The sequence below is a fragment of the Lithobates pipiens genome, unplaced genomic scaffold, assembly GCF_037356315.1.
Source record: "Lithobates pipiens isolate NorthernLeopardFrog02 unplaced genomic scaffold, aLitPip1_a1.2 Scaffold_19, whole genome shotgun sequence".
In the NCBI taxonomy this organism is placed as follows: Eukaryota; Metazoa; Chordata; class Amphibia; order Anura; family Ranidae; genus Lithobates; species Lithobates pipiens.
The window spans coordinates 256,161,587-256,181,215 of NW_027507764.1; positions in this window are offsets into that span (position 1 = coordinate 256,161,587).

A 19,629-nucleotide genomic window follows, 5' to 3' on the forward strand; every position below is an offset into this window, starting at 1 on the left:
ACCTCCTCTGTGCAGTGGTTTTGCACAGAGCAACCCAGATCCTCCTTTTCTCTGGTCCCGCTTTGGTGCTTCTGGCCCTTCCCTTCTGTTGAGTGCCCCTACAGCAAGCAGCTTGCTATGGGGGCACCCGAGCCAAGCTGCAGCTCTGTGTGTCCATTCAGACACTGAGCCGTGGCCTGGGCTTGCCACCTTTCTCTCCTCATTGGCTCACTGACTTTGATTGACAGCAGCAATGGAGCCTTGCTGCTGTCTCAGCCAATGAAGAGGGGAATCCTGGGCAGCCGAGACACTCCTGCAACCTTGCTGGATCTAGATGAACCTCAGGTAAGTATTAGGAGGGCTGAGGGGGGCTGCTGCACAAAGAAGGCTTTTTATCTTAATTCATAGAATGCATTAGGGTAAAAAAACTGCCTTTACAACCACTTTAACTAACAACCTGTGTTTAATACTATGTCTGTTTTATAGAACTGGGTCTGTGGCTTTGAAGTTGAATATTTTGCTACATCAACTGTCAGTCAAGCGTGGACCCAATTCCTTTTTCAGTGACTGAAAATTCATTATATTTCATTGCTAAAATCTGATTGTACTCCCCTCTTCAGTTTTATTACATATAGACCTGAACTGCAAGGGTATTAATATATTATACCAGAAGGATATGCAAGGGTTGTATCGATGCACAGAGATGCAGGGCAGCAGCCCATAATATCCATGCAAGTTTTTTTTTTTTTAATTAGCATTTTATGATAAACCATACAGATTCCAGATGCTCCTTTTAAAGAAAAGCATATGGAAGAATGTCATCTGCATAAGGGTAAGGTGTTTATGTTCATTGTCACAAAATCTGGGTACATTTCTACTGGTATGCACATTATTGTTATAGTCCAAATTTTCTATATTCTTGCTGCATGTAATGTTTGGTTGTCTGTTGAAATTTTGACTAATCTCTTGATTTAATGTTTATTTTGATAATTTGTTTGTATTCTGGTTACAGCCTTTTGCATTGGGCTTGTATTGTCTTCTTCTGTAGCTTTTTATCCAGGAATTCTCTTTCAGACAGTGCTTATGGTCCCATAAATAGGACCCAGAGACAGCAAGTACTTTAACTACAAGGCAGGTTCATACAATATTTGGGCAGAGGACAGAAACCTCATCTATGAGTCAGACTCTCTGATGTCAGTGCCTGGGACATTCAAATCAAACTGTAAGAGTTCATAGACCTAAATTCCATAGTTTGAAAAATCTGTAAATGATATTTTATATATGCATGGAAAATATTATTGCAGGAGAGAATTATGGTAATTGTCAGTGGAACACATTTTAAAAAGTATACACATCTCTACATTTACCCCAATCAGAAACATTACTGTTTTAAACAGAATACATTATGTTTCATCAGCCAGCTTTCATTATATAATGCTTTGTATTCTAGGCATGTCTTAGAAATGTGATACAAACAGTCATTGTGAATGTGTCTTGTCAACACATTTTAAAATTACCATTTCTTACAATGGATACCTACTGAAGTATTTAACAATGCATCCAGTTATAATGTAATATCACACAGTGACTTTCTGCTTGTTATTGTTCTCTGACTTTGCAAAATATAAAGAAGAATGAACACTTTAGATCATTTGCAACTGCAGAAGACAGAAATTTATAGCATATAAATATGCAGACCCCCGTGTTTATCTGAATTTTCCACAATTAATACTCAAAATAAAGCTAGATTTTACACTAATCATTGCTAACACAAAAAATATGTCATCAATTATTTAAAAGGAAAGGTTTATCCATAAAGCAGATCAGTAAATTATACTTCAACTAAATTATACATTTTTAATGTGTAATGGAGATGCCAAGACCAAAGAAAGCAAAGTAAGTTCAGTGGAAACAGTGGTACTAGGAGATGGTAAATGACAGTTATTAAAAAATAAGTATGGGAATAGTTTTTGGGATCAAACTTACCTTGGTGGATGCAGCATTGGTACAATGCTGCATTTTTTCCCAGTGGGCACTAAGACTGAGAAAGGAGCAATGAAGCACCGCCGATTGTTCAGTTTTCAGAGTTCCCTGAACAGAGAGCCGGTGGACTGTCAGTCCCCAGGCTCTCTGCTCTACCTCCCATGCTCACTGGAGCATTGGACCGTGGAGGTGACAGGAGCAGCTGGCTCAGAGTGTCAGCAGTTCACTGAGAGACTGAGCCGGGTGCCGCTCCAGGCATGTGGGCAGATCCTGACCATATGGTCGCAATCTTTCCAGGGCCTGGACTGGCTCTGTGACATCAGCCGACAGCATACTCCAGCCTGTTGTCTGCTGAAAATGGATCACAGGAGTGCAGAATGAATACTGCTTTTGTGATCCAAAGGAGAATTACAGCCAAAAGAGCTTTGGGTGTACTCCTATAAGACCTAAATCTTTCATTCTGAACAGGAACATAATAAAACTTACAGCAGTGTTCAATGTCTACAAGGAAAGTGCATTAAAGCCCCGCTCAGGAAAATGACCCCGCTCAGGAAAATGACCCCAGCGGATTTCTGAATTGGGACTTTCTTAGGCAACCAACATAACAATTATATATTGTAAAATATGGTTTCATTGAATTATCATAGGAACTCCCACATGGGACAGATTTAAAAACAACATTGTACATACAGAAATTGTTGCATAGAAAAGATATGTAAAGTGGTGATACCCAAACTTGTGATTAGCTGAATGATTGTACTACAGCATTATCACAGAACAGGCACTGTATCCAATGACGTTTCGATTCTTTTCTTTCAGTTAAAAAGCCAATGAGTTTAAAGGGCTCCATAAAGTACCCTTCATCAGGACTGGAAATAAAAACACTAGCCAAAATCAAAAAACAATGCAATATTGAAAATACTTGCTATACTAATTGTAAAAGAATATACGGTACTCATAGTATATTATAATATATACTCATTAGTATCAAGGTGCACTAATACACATGATGCGTATATGAAGTTCTGTATATTACAAAAGTAAATAACGTTCATACACTTGTCATAATATCTGGAATATCATAAGCCATTACTTACAAAAATAATATTAACGTATTAAAAGGAATATCAACATCAATATTAACCGCTTATATTAACATTTACTGCAGCAGGGTGGCCTGGCTGTGCGAAACAACAACCCCAGACCCTAAAGGGGGTACGTTGTTCCCTCTTTAGGGTCTGGGGTGCGCAAGCTACCGGCGACCTGCTCTTGCTGTAATTGGACACAGCGGAAGCCAATCAGTGGGTCTGGCAGCCGCAATGGCGGCTGGGACCCACCAATTTTTAACTGGAGAGGCAGAATGGCAGTTTGCCCATGTAAACAAGGCAGACCACTGTTCTGTCAGAGAGGAAGAGAGAGATCTTGTGTTCCAGCTAATCAGGAACACAGAGCTCTCTCTCTTCCTCCAGGTAACCCCCCCCCCCCACAGTTAGAAATCACTCCCTAGGAGCACACTTAACCCTTTGATTGCCCATAATGTTAACCCCTTCCCTGCTAGTGTTGTTAATACAGTGACAGTGCAATTTTTTTTAGCACTGATCACCGTATTAGTGTTACTGGTCCCCAAAAAGTGTCACTTATTGTCCAATTTGTCTGCCGCAATGTTGCAGTCCTGATAAAAAATGCTGATCGCTGCCATTACTAGTAAAAATAAAAATGCCATAAAAATATCCCATAATTTTTAGACGCGATAACTTTTGCGCAACCCAATCAATGTACGCTTATTGGGATTTTTTTACCAAAAACATGTAGCAGAATACATATTGGCCTAAATTGATGAAGACATTTGATATTTTACATTTTTTTATTGGATGTGTTTTATAGCAAAAAATAAAAATTATCTATATTTATTTTTAAATTGTCTGTCTTTTTTTTGTTGATAGCGTAAAAAAAAAAAAAACACAGAGGTGATCAAATACTACCAAAAGTAAGCTCTATTTGTGCAAAAAGAAGGACATTTGTTTGGGTACAGTGTCGTGTGAATGCACAATTGTCAGGTAAAGCAACGTAGTGTTGTATTGCAAAAAATGGCCTGGTCATGAATACAATAATACAAAGGTAAAATAAGTGATAGTGACCAAAAAATATATTTATAATTTTGAAATGTGTTTAATACATTTAACAGTGTGTGTTTAAGAAGGATAGTTAAATGGCCATATCAGAAAATTGTCAGGATTAATATAGGAGATGCATCGCTATTTGGGGTATCTTCATTGGTTGCACAATGTGTCTTTTTTCAACCTGACTATTTTAAATACTATATTGCCATTATTTACACTATATAAACGTTTAGTTCTGTGTGTGGTTGGATTTGGGAACGGGGGGATGGAGTTTGATGTGAGAAGGGGCAGTGTTGGGGAAGGGCAGATTATAGTTAACACCTTATTCAACCCATCTGTAGTTAGAGTATTCAAATAGAATATCCAAAAGGCTTGTCTTTGTTATAGTTTCTTACACCTGTTAAGATAGATAGCGTGAGATATTGGTTCTTTTGCCATTTCTGTGTAAGGTTTGTGGTCTTTGTTGTTCCAGATAAATTTGGTTGCTGCTGAACCAGCAACGAAGCTGGCTTTGTGACTAAACCCAGTAATGCCCAGTATTTTTCTCCTGAGCTAGTATTCTAAAACTAGACTTCCAGTGCAGCAAATCCCAGTGTTTTAATTTCATTTTCTTTCTGGTGCCTCTTCTGCAGTGCATATGTGCAACCACAGGCATCACAGAGATAAATGGGAATGTCCAAACTGAATATTCTAAAAATTCATGTTAAAAATAGTACTATTAGGTAACATTTTTACACCACCTATACATTTAATTTCTTATTGTAATGGCATTATTTATTTTCAAATCAAATAATGAGCAATGCTATATGATTTACCAACATAAAAAATATATAATTTAGATATTATATTTAGCATGCATAATACTAAAAGAGAATCAGGTCTTGTGTTTACTGACTGCTTGAGGTCCAGGGATAATGCAGACACTTTTAGGAGTGAGGATTCTAGGGTGGACCATAGGCCAAAGCTTTCACAGCACACATTGGAGCCTCTGGCTTGTCTTGCAGCCATGAAGCTTTCTCAGACCGACCTTCAGTGCTGTAGGAGGTTTTGTTACTGAGAAGCTATGAGGCATGTGGGGGATTAAAAATTCTAAGTTATGTTTTGTTTAAGATTAAGTTTGAGGAAGTGTCTCTTGTGTTTTTTAACCCTTGTGACACTTTTTTTGTGAAATGGTAGGGGTACATTTGTACCCCATTACCAATTCACACGGGGGGGGGGGCAGGATCTGGGGGTCCCCTTGTTAAAGGGGGCTTCCAGATTCCGATAAGCACCCCACCCACAGACCCCCACAACCACTGGGCAAGGGTTGTGGGTATGAGGCCCTTCTCCCCATCAACACAGGGACAAGGTGGTTTGGGGTGGGCTGCTACCCCAAAGCACCCTCCCAATGTTGAGGGCATGTGGCCTGGTACAGTTCTTGATGGGGGGTGCTCTCTCGTCCCCCCTATTTTCCTGCGGCCTGCCAGGTTGCATACTCGGATAAGGGTCTGGTATGGATTTTTGGGAGGACCCCACGCCATTTTTTTCCATTTTGGCATGGGGTTCCCCTAAAAATCCATACCAGACCTGAAGGGCCTGGTATGGAATTTAGGGGGACCCCCACGCATTTTTTTTTAAAATTTTGGTTCGGGGTTCCTCTGTGGGGAAATTCCATGCCTTTGTTATCAATGAACTCTTATGTGCATTGTTGGACCTACAATTCATTATAGCCGGGAGTAGTTTTAAATTACTTTTTTTCCTTTAGAAATGGCACTTTGCTGTCAGACTGTTGTAAACATGGGAAATATGCGCCCCTTTACAGGAATACTATAGATACCCCCCCAGGTACGAAATTTAAAGGAATATTGCACTTTTATTGTTTCACTTTAACCACTTTCAGACCGGACCATTTTGCTGGTAAATGACCAGAGGTCTTTTTACACTTTGGCACTGCGCTGCTTTAACTGGTAATTGCGCGGTCATGCAATGTTGTACCCAAACAAAATTTGCGTCCTTTTCTTCCCACAAATAGAGCTTTCTTTTGATGGTATTTGATTGCCTCTGCGATTTTTATTTTTTGCGATATAAACGTAAAAAGACCGCAAATTTTGAAAAAAAATGATATTTTCTACTTTTTGTTATTAGAAAAATCCAATAAACTCAATTTTAGTCATACATTTAGGACAAAATGTATTCAGCCACATGTCTTTGGTAAAAAAAAAGTCAATAATTGTATATTTATTGGTTTGCGCAAAAGTTGTCACATCTACAAACTAAGGTACGTTTTCTGGAATTTACGCAGCTTTTAGTTTACGACTGCCTATCTCATTTCTTGAGGTGCTAAAATGACAGGGCAGTACAAAACCCCCCCAAATGACCCCATTTTGGAAAGTAGACCCCCTAAGGAAATTGATAAGAGGCATGTTGAGCCCATTGAATATTTTATTTTTTTGCCTCAAGCGATTGAATAATGACAAAAAAAAAATTTTTTTTTTTTTTTTACACAAAGTTGTCACTAAATGATATATTGCTCACACATGCTATGGGCGTATGTGAAATGACACCCCAAAATAAATTCTGCTGCTTCTCCTGAGTACGGGGATACCACATATGTGGGACTTTTTGGGAGCCTAGCCGCGTACAGGGCCCCGAAAACCAAGCACCGCCTTCAGGCTTTCTAAGGGCGTAAATTTTTGATTTCACGCCTCACTACCTATTACAGTTTTGAAGGCCATAAAATGCCAAGATGGCACAAAACCCCCACAAATGACCCCATTTTAGAAAGTAGACACCCCAAGCTATTTGCTGAGAGGCATGTTGAGTCCATGGAATATTTTATATTTTGCCACAAGTTGCGGGAAAATTACAAACTTTTTTTTTTTTTTTTTTTTTTTCACAAAGTTGTCACTAAATGATATATTGCTCATGCATGCCATGGGCATATGTGAAATGACACCCCAAAATAAATTCTGCTGCTTCTCCTGAGTACGGGGATACCACATATGTGGGACTTTTTGGGAGCCTAGCCGCGTACGGGGCCCCGAAAACCAAGCACCGCCTTCAGGCTTTCTAAGGGCGTAATTTTTTGAGTTCACTTCTCACTACCTATTACAGTTTTGAAGGCCATAAAATGCCAAGATGGCACAAAACCCCCACAAATGACCCCATTTTAGAAAGTAGACACCCCAAGCTATTTGCTGAGAGGCATGTTGAGTCCATGGAATATTTTATATTTTGCCACAAGTTGCGGGAAAATTACAAACTTTTTTTTTTTTTTCACAAAGTTGTCACTAAATGATATATTGCTCACGCATGCCATGGGCATATGTGAAATGACACCCCAAAATAAATTCTGCTGCTTCTCCTGAGTACGGGGATACCACATATGTGGGACTTTTTGGGAGCCTAGCCGCGTACGGGGCCCCAAAAACCAAGCACCGCCTTCAGGCTTTCTAAGGGCGTTACAGTTTTGAAGGCCATAAAATGCCAAGATGGCACAAACCCCCCCCCCCAAATGACCCCATTTTAGAAAGTAGACACCCCTAAATTTAGGGGTACACTAGTGAGACTAGGTAATAAATGGCGGGTGCCCTGAAACTATAAAAAAATAACTAACCAACCAGCGTCACCTGTAACAGTTATATGGTGATCACTGGTGAAAGGGTTAACTAGGGGGCAATCAGGGGGCTTTATGCGGTAGTATATGGGGGTCCCTGGCGCTATAAAAAGCTGCGGCGAACCTAAATACCTACCTGCCTAACTAGCGTCACCTGTGACACTAATACAGCGATCAGAAAAACGATCGCTTATTAGGCTGGGTTCACACTGGAGCGATGCGGGAACGCCACGAATGCGCGGCGGGTTCCCGCATCGCATGCCTCCCGGCGGCAGTTCACACTGCCCTATGCGAACTGCTGGGAGTGTCAGTGAAATGTTAATGACACCCCCAGATCAGTTCGCATATCGCAGTGCGATCTGCAAACTTGGATCGCATGGTGTGAACACCCATGCGATCCGATTCTGCTGCGGACCAAAAAAAGGGTCCCGTGCGAGTTTGCGGCGGGTGCGGCGGGTGCGACACGAATTCAGCCATACTATCTGTATAGCTGAACTCGAATCGCACAGAGATCGGATGTGATTTGCACTGCAGTGCGGTGCGAATCACATCCGTTCTCATAAACCGCTGCAATGTGAACCCAGCCTTAGTGACACTGGCGACGGGGGGTGATCACGGGGTTAAACCTTTATTGGGGGGGTTAGGGGGGTACCTTAGAACTAAAGGGGGCTAACCCTAACTGCCCTAACAGTTATTAGTCACAAATGACACCTGCCGGGTGATCAGGGGGTTAAACCTTTATTAGGTAATAAATGGCGGGTGCCCTGAAACTATAAAAAAATAACTAACCAACCAGCGTCACCTGTAACAGTTATATGGTGATCACTGGTGAAAGGGTTAACTAGGGGGCAATCAGGGGGCTTTATGCGGTAGTATATGGGGGTCCCTAGCGCTATAAAAAGCTGCGGCGAACCTAAATACCTACCTGCCTAACTAGCGTCACCTGTGACACTAATACGGCGATCAGAAAAATGATCGCTTATTAGGCTGGGTTCACACTGGAGCGATGCGGAAACGCCGCGAATCCACGGCGGGTTCCCGCATCGCATGCCTCCCGGCGGCAGTTCACACTGCCCTATGCGAACTGCTGGGAGTGTCAGTGAAATGTTACTGACACCCCCAGATCAGTTCGCATATCGCAGTGCGATCTGCAAACTCGGATCGCATGGTGTGAACACCCATGCGATCCGATTCTGCTGCGGGCCAAAAAAAGGGTCCCGTGCGAATTTGCGGCGGGTGCGGCGGGTGTGGCGGGTGCGGCGGGTGCGGCGAATGGCTGAACTCGAATCGCACAGAGATCGGATGTGATTTGCACTGCAGTGCGGTGCGAATCACATTCGTTCTCATAAACCGCTGCAATGTGAACCCAGCCTTAGTGACACTGGCGACGGGGGGTGATCACGGGGTTAAACCTTTATTGGGGGGGTTAGGGGGGTACATTAGAACTAAAGGGGGCTAACCCTAACTGCCCTAACAGTTATTACAGTCACAAATGACACCAATGCAAAAAAAAAAAAAAAAAAAAAAAAAATGACATTGGTGTCACTGTGACTGGGGGGCAGGGGTAATTGGGGGGGTGATCGGGGGGTAAAGGGGGGGTGTGAGTGTGCCTGGCATGTTCTACTGTGTGTGGGATGTGTTGGTGCAACTCACTGATCCGCTCTCCTCCGTGTCGGAACGAAAAATACCGACACGGAGGAGAGAATACATCACTTCCTCTCCTGTGTTTACATTACAGGAGAGGAAGTGATGTCACCGGGGATTTCCATTCGTCGGGAGCGATCGCGAGGGGGTGGCCATGAATGAATGGCCGTCCCCTCGTCCGGGATCGCTCCCGAACGAAAACCGACCGCCGCAGGCACCGGGCGGGGGCCCGATCGGGCCCCCGACCCGCGGGAGGCAAATCACGTACATGTACGTGCTTATGCCTGCCCGTGCCATTCTGCCGACGTACATCGGCGTGCGGCGGTCGGCAAGTGGTTAAGCATTATTAAAATCACTGCTCCCGGAAAAACAAACGTATTTAAAACTTTTTTTGCATTGATACATGTCCCCTGGGGCAGGACCCAGGTCCACAAACACGTTTTATGACAATACCACGCATATAAGCCTTTAAAATTAGCACTTTTGATTATTCATGTTTGTGTCCCAAAGACTTTAATGGCATTCGCATGTTCAAACACATATTTTGCCTGTTCGCATGTTCTGGATGCGAACCGAACAGGGGGGTGTTCGGCTCATCCCTAGTTTATTAATCTAGTACTAAACCCTAGTGAACACTGCCCTAATGCAGTAGAAAACAAAAACAAAAAAATATTGAGAAAATGGTCAAGATAGCTGCTTCCACCAGTATCCACAAACAGATACTTCAAACATGTATACATACAGTATCTCACAAAAGTGAGTACACCCCTCACTTTTTTGTAAATATTTTATTATATCTTTTCATGTGACAACACTGAAGAAATGACACTGCTACAATGTAAAGTAGTGAGTGTACAGCTTGTATAACAGTGTAAATTTGATGTCCCCTCAAAATAACTCAACGCACAGCCATTAATGTCTAAACCGCTGGCAACAAAAGTGAGTACAACCCTAAGTGAAAATGTCCAAATTGGGCCCAATTAGCAATTTTTCCTTCCCGGTGTCATGTGACTCATTAGTGTTACAAGGTCTCAGGTGTGGGGAGCAGGTGTGTTAAGTTTGGTGTTATTGCTCTCACTCTCTCATACTGGTCACTGGAAGTTCAATGTGGCACCTCATGGCAAAGAACTCTCAGAGGATCTGAAAAAAAGAATTGTTGGTCTACATAAAGTTGGCCTAGGCTATAATAAGATTGCCAAGACCTTGAAACTGAGCTGCAGCAGTTTAACAGGACAGGTTCCACTGAGAACAGGCCTTGCCATGGTCAACAAAAGAAGTTGTGTGCACATGCTCAGCTTCATATCCAGGAGGTTGTCTTTAGAAAATAGAAGTATGAGTGCTGCCAGCATTTCTGCAGAGGTTGAAGGGGTGGGGGGTCTTCCTGTCAGTGCTCAGACCATACGCCACACACTGCATCAAATTAGTCTGCATGGCTGTCATCCCAGAATTGAACCTCTTCTAAAGATGTTGCACAAGGAAACCCGCAAACAGTTTGCCGAAGACAAGCAGACCAAGGACATGGATTACTGGAAGCATGTCCTGTGGTCTGATGTGACCAAGATAAACTTATTTGGTTCAGATAGTGTCAAGCATGTGTGGCGGCAACCAGGTGAGGAGTACAAAGACAAGTGTGTCTTGCCTACAGTCAAGCATGGTGGCGAGAGTGGCATGGTCTGGGGCTGAATGAGTGTTGCTGGCACTGGGGAGCTACAGTTCATTGAGGGAACCTAGAATGTCATTATGTACTGTCACATACTGAAGCAGAGCATGATCCCCTCCCTTCGGAGACTGCACTGCAGGGCAGTATTCAAAGATGATAACGGTCCCAAACACACCTCCAATACAGCCACTGCCTTGCTAAAAAAGCTGAGAGCAAAGGTGATGGACTGGCCAAGCATGTCTCCAGACCTAAACCCTATTGAGCATCTATGGGGCATCCTCAAATGGAAGGTTGAGGAGCACAAGGTCTCTAACATCCACAAGCTCCGTTATGTCGTCATGGAGGAGTGGAAGAGGACTCCAGTGGCAACCTGTGAAGCTCTGCTGAATTCCATGCCCCAGAGGGTTAAGGCAGTGCTGGAAAATAATGGTGGCCACACAAAATATTGACACTTTGGGCCCAATTTGGACATTTTCACTTAGTGGTGTACTCACTTCTGTTGCCAGTGGTTTAGACGTTAATGGCTGTGTGTTGAATTATTTTGAGGGGACAGCAAATTTACACTGTTATACAAGCTGTACATTCAATACTTTACATAGTAGCAATGTGTCATATCTTCAGTGTTGTCACATGAAATGATATAATAGAATATTTACAAAAAATGTGAGGGGTGTACTCACTTTGTGAGATACTGTAAATACATTCACCCTCTCTATTAGTCCTGTTTGCCATCATTGAAAGTAAAATAAAATCCCAAATTTTGGGATGTCCGAAAAAAAGTAAAAGAGGTGAAATCTTCCAATTGGGACACTAGTTCTAGTGACCTGGGGAGCTTCAAGAGATTCCCTTAATTTGCAAGGATTTCCTCTTAGTTTCTGTTTGGCTACGGGACAGGGAGTGAAGGTAAATGTTCCCAATGGGACACAGATGGAAAAAAAAATGAACAGGGGTTATGACGCTGCTGTTCTACTTTAAGTTCTCTAATGCCGCGTACACACGACCGGACTTTTCAACATCAAAAGTCAGACGGAATGATTCCGGCAGACCATTCGATCGTGTGTGGGCTGCAGCGGACTTTTGATTTGCAAAAGTCTGACAGACTTTAGAAATGGAACATGTTTCACATTTTTCCGCCAGAACTCCGCCGGACCCAGTTCCTACCGGGAAATCCGCTCGTGTGTAGGACAAAAACCGACGCTAGGCCAGCTATTGGCTACTGGCTATGAACATCCTTATTCTAGTCCAGTCGTACGTCATCACGTTCAAATTTGTCGGACTTTGGTGTGATTGTGTGTGGCCAAGTCCGTTCATTCGGAAAGTCCGTCAGAACTCTGTCAGAACTCCGTCATAACTCCATCGAAAGTCTGTCGGACCTAGTCCCTCGAAAAGTCCGGTCGTGTGTATGTGGCATAACACCCAGTGAATAACCATTGTGAAAACTCCTTCACTGCAAAACCACTAAAAATACATCTCCTACTGAATCAAAAGACAAAAGCACTCTTTCATAATATTAAACAAATGATATCACTCCAACAACCCTAGATTATTCCTCTTAACTTCTAGGAATGCTCATGTTATATGTATATATTATAAAAAAAATGTCATTCATAGCATAACCCAATTAAATTACTCCAACGTTATCATAAACATAATGTACTCGGGGAGTGGCTTGGCAGTGGATGTAGTCAGTTGCACATCTTGTGAGCTGCGCCAATAATCCGCTCTATTATCCTGCAAACTGCTGCTGATCACCCGATTTTGGGATCTAACTGCCCTCCAGTGCACTCAGATGTCTTTGCCCGGCTGCCACTGCACTAACCCAAGATTTGGAAGATGTCTTGGTGCGGCTTCACGGCCCATGCTGCTTCGGACAACAAGGCCTAAGATGACTGTTCTCCCCAAGAGGGATGCGGGACCTGCCACAGTTACCCGGTGACAGAGCGGAGAATCATAGTGGCTCTCAGGCAGATGCAGACGACACCATGCCCCTGGAGAACCCGACAGTGCCAGTGCTGCCTTGGGACACAGTGAGTACTACCCCCGTGTACCAAATCCCGCAAACGGCCACTTCCACAGGCCTCGGCTGGGCCTGAACCCACACAGAGATATTTTCTCTGCGGTTACTTCCTGCAACCTTTCTATCACTGTCCTGGCCACGGAGGTTAAAGGGATAAAGGCTGAAATATCCTTTCTGCACCAGGACATGCAGAAATTGGGAGACCACACAACTGCCATTGAAGCACCATAGAGGACGATTGGGCCCCTATACCAGGATAGTCGTTTGCTCAGTAGCTCATGGTGGCTAAACACGCCGCAAAACTCGATGACCTAGAAAATAGACTTCGCAGAAATAACGTTAGAGCCATTGGCATTCTTGAAAAAATGGAAGGGAAGAACCTGGTTCATTTCATAGAGCAATGACTGCTAGAAAAATTTGGGAAGGAGTTGTTCTCCCCTATGTTCGCAGTCGAGCAAGCGCATTGGATCCCTTCCAGGCCTCTGCCACCGGGTAACCCCCCCCAGAGCCTTCCTGTTTTAAACTGTTAGAGATGTTATCCTGTCTAAGGCACATACCCTGGGAGATGCTCTGGTGATGGATAATTCTAAAATATCTCTGTTTCCAGACTTTTTGGCGGAAGTGCAAAAGGAGAGGCTTCTTTCTTTGGAGATACAGTATTCCATGCTTTACCAGCTTGCCTGCGCATGGCAGCCAGGGATGAAGTGCATTTTTTTTGAAAAACCTGCACTGGTAATGCAAGGGCTGGATAGAGAGGAGCGCTCCCTGCATGATGACTTGAGCAGAAGGCTTGGAGCTACTTGAATATCAATCAATATTTCTGCTACACTGGAACACTTACTTTCTACATAAGAACTTATTAGTTAAAGGTGTTAAAAATCCTGTCATGGCGGAAAACTGTTTCCACAAGGTGTGTCAGCACCACTTATGTTCATGGCTCGTCAAAGCAGGCTGCTGAACTTAGCCCCCCAGTTGAGAGTCCCTCGTGGACATTAGAGTTTTTTTGCTTTTTTTTTCGTGTTGACTGAGTCCCAGTTGGTCCATATGCCCTAGGTCTGCCTAATTTAGTATAAAGTACTGTGGGCAATTCTCTGTTTGTACCTTTCACTCCTGGATCAGCTAAGGCAGTTTACCTAATTAGCTGGGTATAAAACCCTGCCTCACTTTGAGGGCTTTGGCAGTTCATTTTGTCATGTTTGCCAAGTGTTCTTGTGCTCCTGTCGTCTGTTGCAGAGTTCCAGTATTTCAAGACTGACCCCGGCTTCAGACCCTGGATTTGTTTATTGTTATCCTGACTTCTGGAATTCCTGACTACGGCTTTACCTGGACAATCCTTTGGCTAATTCCTGTCAAGCCCCCGTGGACAGATTCACAGCCCAGGTAGCTTATCTCTTTGTTACCGTGGGCTGTGTCTATTTGCAAGGGTGAGCCTACATATCTGCACCATGGACTCCAACCTAGGTAAGTCTTCACACTGTTATAGCAAGCTGGAATGTAAGAGGCCTGGGGGACAAAGTGAAACAATTGGCGGTACTCCATATGATCAAACGACTGGGTTCCTCTGTGGTGTGTCTACAGGAGACACATATGTTATCTGGTCAAGAGTCTCAATTTTCTGTCAAATTATTTGGTACCCAGTTCCACTCTGCCTTCTTGTCTTAGGCTAGAGGGGTTAGTGTGTTAATTGGTACAAATGTTTCCTTTATATGCATGACTTCACTTATTGACCCCCACGGTTGGTATATATTTTTATTATGTTCCTGGGATGGGTTACAGCAGTGCATTATTGTGAATATATATATATATATATATATATATATATATATATATATATATATATATATATATATATATATACACCCCACCTTTTTCAGTGGAAGTCAAGACCCTGGCCACTTTTGTGTCATAACACCCAGGTATTCCTACAATTATTGTGGGAGACGTTAATAATTATTGGATGCCGGCCTTGATAAGTTTTCCACAAGGGCCTCTGTGGGTGTCCTGAGACAGACATCCTTCTCTTGGCTTCTTTTGGAGCTGGGATTGAGAGATGTTTGGAGGCTAAACCATCCACATGTAAAATGTTACTCATGCCACTCTGCAACGCACAGAGGTCTCTCCAGAATTTACTTTGGTCTTGGCAATGATGTGATGCTCCCACTGGTAACTTCCTCACACTATGAGGTGAGAACTATATCTGACCACTCCCCTGTGCGTATTGAGATCCTCACGTCTGGGGTGCCCAAACAGGTTTGCTGGAAACTCAACCCATTTTGGCTGTCGCTCTTTCCTAGCCCTGATCCTATTTATAACAACCTGACTACATTTATTCGGTTCAATAAACCTTCGGCTAGTCCTGGTATTTTCTGGGATACACTAAAAGCCTACTTAAGAAGAGAGGCCAATTTATGAAATCCATCAATGCCATTAAGACTGGGAGTAGGACTTGGGAACAATCTGTGCTGCAGGAAAGGGCTGAGTCTGCTTTTGTTGACTCCCCCTCTGAACCTCCTGAGAGAGCCTGGCATGAGTCTCAGCACATGGCTAAGCATCTGGTTTTAACAAAGGTTGAAAATAAAAGGTTCTTCCTTCAACAGAAATATTTCAAAGAAGGGAAAACACAGGCCATATATATAGAGGCAATCCTATAGAGGCAATTCCTCAGGGACTCTGGTTTCCTTTCATGCAGATATTCTATCTACATTTAGAGATTTCCCTGCTGATGTGTAGTCTCCTCTAAGGTCTCACCCACTATAGAAGAAATTGAATATTTTCTTGAACAGTGCCAGCTACCTGCCAGCTACATGCCCTGGATGCAGAGCAGTTGAATACTCCCCTCACGGCTGAGGAAATACTGGAAGTGCTGGCGCTTTCCTCTCCTGGTAAGTCTCCGGGCTCGGGGCTCGGGTGAGTTGCCAGCAGAGGTATACAAACGCTACGCTGACACACTGATACCGCATTTAAAGGAGGTATTCCAGGATGTGAGGGAAATAGGATGTTTACCCCAATCCAAGAATGAAGCGATTATTGCGCTTCTTTTGAAACCTGGTAAAGAGGCCCACTCTCCAGATTCATATAGGCCCATTTCACTATTAACAACAGATGTAAAATTACTGGTGAGGGTCCTAGCTACCAGGCTAGCCAAAGTTATTCATAAATTGATTCACAAAGACCAATCAGGGATTATCCCATCTAGATCCACGGCCCTTAACATCAGATGCCTCTTTCTTAACCTCCAGATACCATTAGATAACCCAGGCCGAAGAGCGATTCTATCCCTAGACGCGGATCAGGCCTTTGATAGCGTCAAGTGGCCCTACCTATGGCAAGTATTGAAGCGCTTTGGACTGGGGGACAATTTTATTCAGTGGGTAAGGCTGCTGTATGCAGCCCCCACGGCTAGGATCTGTGTGAATGATAAATGGCTCTCAGATCTGTTCCTTCTCTTTAGGGGCACAAGACAGGTGTGTCCACTCTCAACCCTGTTATTTGCATTAGATAGGGATGAGCCGAACACCCCCCCCCCCCCCCCCCCCCCGGTTCGGTTCGCACCAGAACTTTCGAACGGACCGAAAATTTGTGTGAACTTTAGAACCCCATTGAAGTCTATGGGACTTGAATGTTCGAAATCAAAAGTGCTAATTTTAATGGCTAATATGCAAGATATTGTCCTAAAAAGGGTTTGGGGACCTGGCTCCTGCCCCAGGGGACATGGGTCAATGCCTAAAATGGTTTTAAAAAAAAAGTGAAATATTCCTTTAAATATTGTGCCTGGGGGTTGTCTATAGTATGCATGTGAAGTGACACGTGTTTCCTGTGTTTAGAACAGTCCCTGCACAAAATGACATTTAACGGAAAAAAAGTCATTTAAAACTGCTTGCGGTTTTAATGTAATATCTGGTTCCGGCAATATGGATGAAAATCACTGAGAAAAATGGCATAGGTAGCCCCCCTGCCCATTACCAGCCCCTTTGGGTCTTGTCAGATATTAAGGGAAACCCCGTACCCAAAAATTAAAAAAAGGAAAGGCGTGAGGCCCCCAGGCCCTATATACTCAGAACAGGAGTATACAGGCGGTACAAACAAGACAGGGAGTGTTAAGTAGAATCTGTTTGTAATTTTGAACTGGTACATTTTTAAAGTGTAGCTCCAGTCAAAAAATCTATTTTTAAGCTTTTTGGAAAAAAAAAAGGGAAGGGTTATCACCCCTGTATACTTTGTTTTGCCGTCCGTCTTTTTTCATCTCACTTTCTGTTGTCTCCTTTCGTTTGCAAGTAGGAGACGTTTGTAAGTTGGATGTTTGAAAGTAGGGGCCTGCCCTATATGCTCTGCAGAAATGGTGGAACAAGGTGTTGGTGTTGCCACAACCCTGTAAGCCCTCAAAGTGACTCTTGGTGGGTGCTGCTGTGAACAATTATATTAAGAATTGTATTTACATGCCATTGTTGAACAGTGGTAGAAAAATTGGGCCTTTGGTAGTTGTGTTGGTGGTGGTGCTGGTGCCACAACACTATAAGTCCTCACAATTAATCTTGGTGGGCACAGGAATGGGTCCTGCTGTGAAATATTATATCAAGAATTGTAATTACATGCCCCTGTTAAACAGGGGCTGAAAAATTGGGCCTTAGGCACTGCTTGCTGGTGCCACAACACTGCAACCTCTCCCAGATACTCTAGTTGGAGTGCAGGAATGAGCCCTGCTGCAAAGCATTGCATAACAAATTGTATTACATGCCCCTGTTAAACAGGGGCTGAAAAATTGGGCCTATACACTGCAACCTCTACCATATACTTTAGTTGGAGTGCAGGAATGAGCCCTGCTGCAAAACATTGCATCAAAAATTGTAATTACACGCCCCTGTTAAACAGGGGCTGAAAAATTGTGCTTTAGGCACTGGTACTGGTGCCATGACACTGCAACCTCTCCCATATAGTCTATTTGTAGTGCAGGAATGAGCCCTGCTGCAAAGCATTGCATCAAAAATTATAATTACACGCCCCTGTTAAACAGGGGCTGAAAAATTGGGCTGGTGGCATCACCCAGAACCAAAAATGTTCTTCCAAGATATCAGCGGAGGAGGAAGAGGATAGACAGTCAACATAACAGGACAGTCAGTGAACATCAACATAGGCAGTCTTGAAGGGATGTGATATTTCAAAAAAAATTATTCGGTTACATCAGCTTCAGGTGCTTGGTAGCTGGTGGTGATCCAAGACTGATTCATCTTTATCATCTTTATGAAGGTACGTCGATCAACCGAGTCGGTGGACAGGTGCACCCTGTGATCGGTTGCAAAGCCACCAGCAGCACTGAAGGTGCGTTCCGAAAGAACGCTGGATGCAGGACAGGCCAGTAGCTCAATTGCATACTATGCAAGCTCTGGCCAGTGATTCATCCTCAAGACCCAGTAAGCCAGAGGATTTTCGGTGGGAAAGGTGTCCAAGTCTGGCCTTGCCCCTAGGTATTCCTGAACCATGTAAATCAGACGCTGGCGATGGTTGCTGGAACCGATCATACCTTGGGGCTGCGGACTAAAAAATTGTCTGAACACATCGGTCAGACGGCAACCTTCTCCACCGCTCCTTCTGACCGAAGCCTCAGCAACACGTTGTCCAAGACCAGGATTTTGTAACCTCCCAGTCTCTGGGAACGCGTTGCACAGACCTTTCTGCAAGGCCTCCCGGAGATGTGTCATCCTCTGCTCCCTCTGTGAGGGCAAGATAAGGTCGGCAACCTTACTCTTGTACCGTGGATCAAGGAGAGTAGCCAGCCAGTAATGGTCACTCTCCTTGATCCAAAGAACACGAGGATTCTTCCGCAGGCTTTGCAGGATCAGGGAGGCCATGCAGCGTAGGTTAGCTGAGGCATTCGGTCCGGAGTCCTCTGGGTCACTAAGGACAACATGATCCGTATCTACCTCCTCCCAGCCATGTACAAGTCCACGGGTTTCTTGGGACTGTAAATCCTCCCTACAAGACTGCTGCTGCTGATGCTGAAGGCCAGGCTCCACCTCCATGCTGACATAATCATCCTCCTCCTTGTCCTCTTCCTGTGTAATGGGTGGGACAGCAGGAACACTGTCTGGATAAAGGGGGCCTTGAGAGGCAAGGAAGTCCTCCTCTTCCTGCCTCTGTATTGCCTCAAGTGCCCTATCCATTATTCCATGCAGCGTATGCTCCAACAGGTGGACAAGAGGTACAGTGTCACTGATGCATGCCCTGTCACTGCTCACCATCCTTGTGGCCTCCTCAAACGGTGACAGGACAGTGCATGCATCCCTGATCATGCCCCACTGGCGTGGTGAGAAAAAACCGAGCTACCCTGACCTTGTCCTGTGCAGCATGGCCAAAGTTGAGTTCCACCTGGTGGGCATGTCACATATAAGGCAGTTCTTGGGCAGATTCAACTCCTTTTGGAGCTCAACCAGCCGAGCACTGGCATTAAATGATCGGTGAAATGCACACAGACTTTCCTGGCCTGCTTCGGGACATCCTGTAAGCCTGGCACATGGGTCAGTTGTCCCTGTCAGAGGGCGGAGAGGAGGTTGGTGCCATTGTCGAAAACCACCTGGCTTAAGCTGGCGTGGCGTCAACCACCTCTTGGCCTGCCCCTGCAGAGCTGACAAAATAT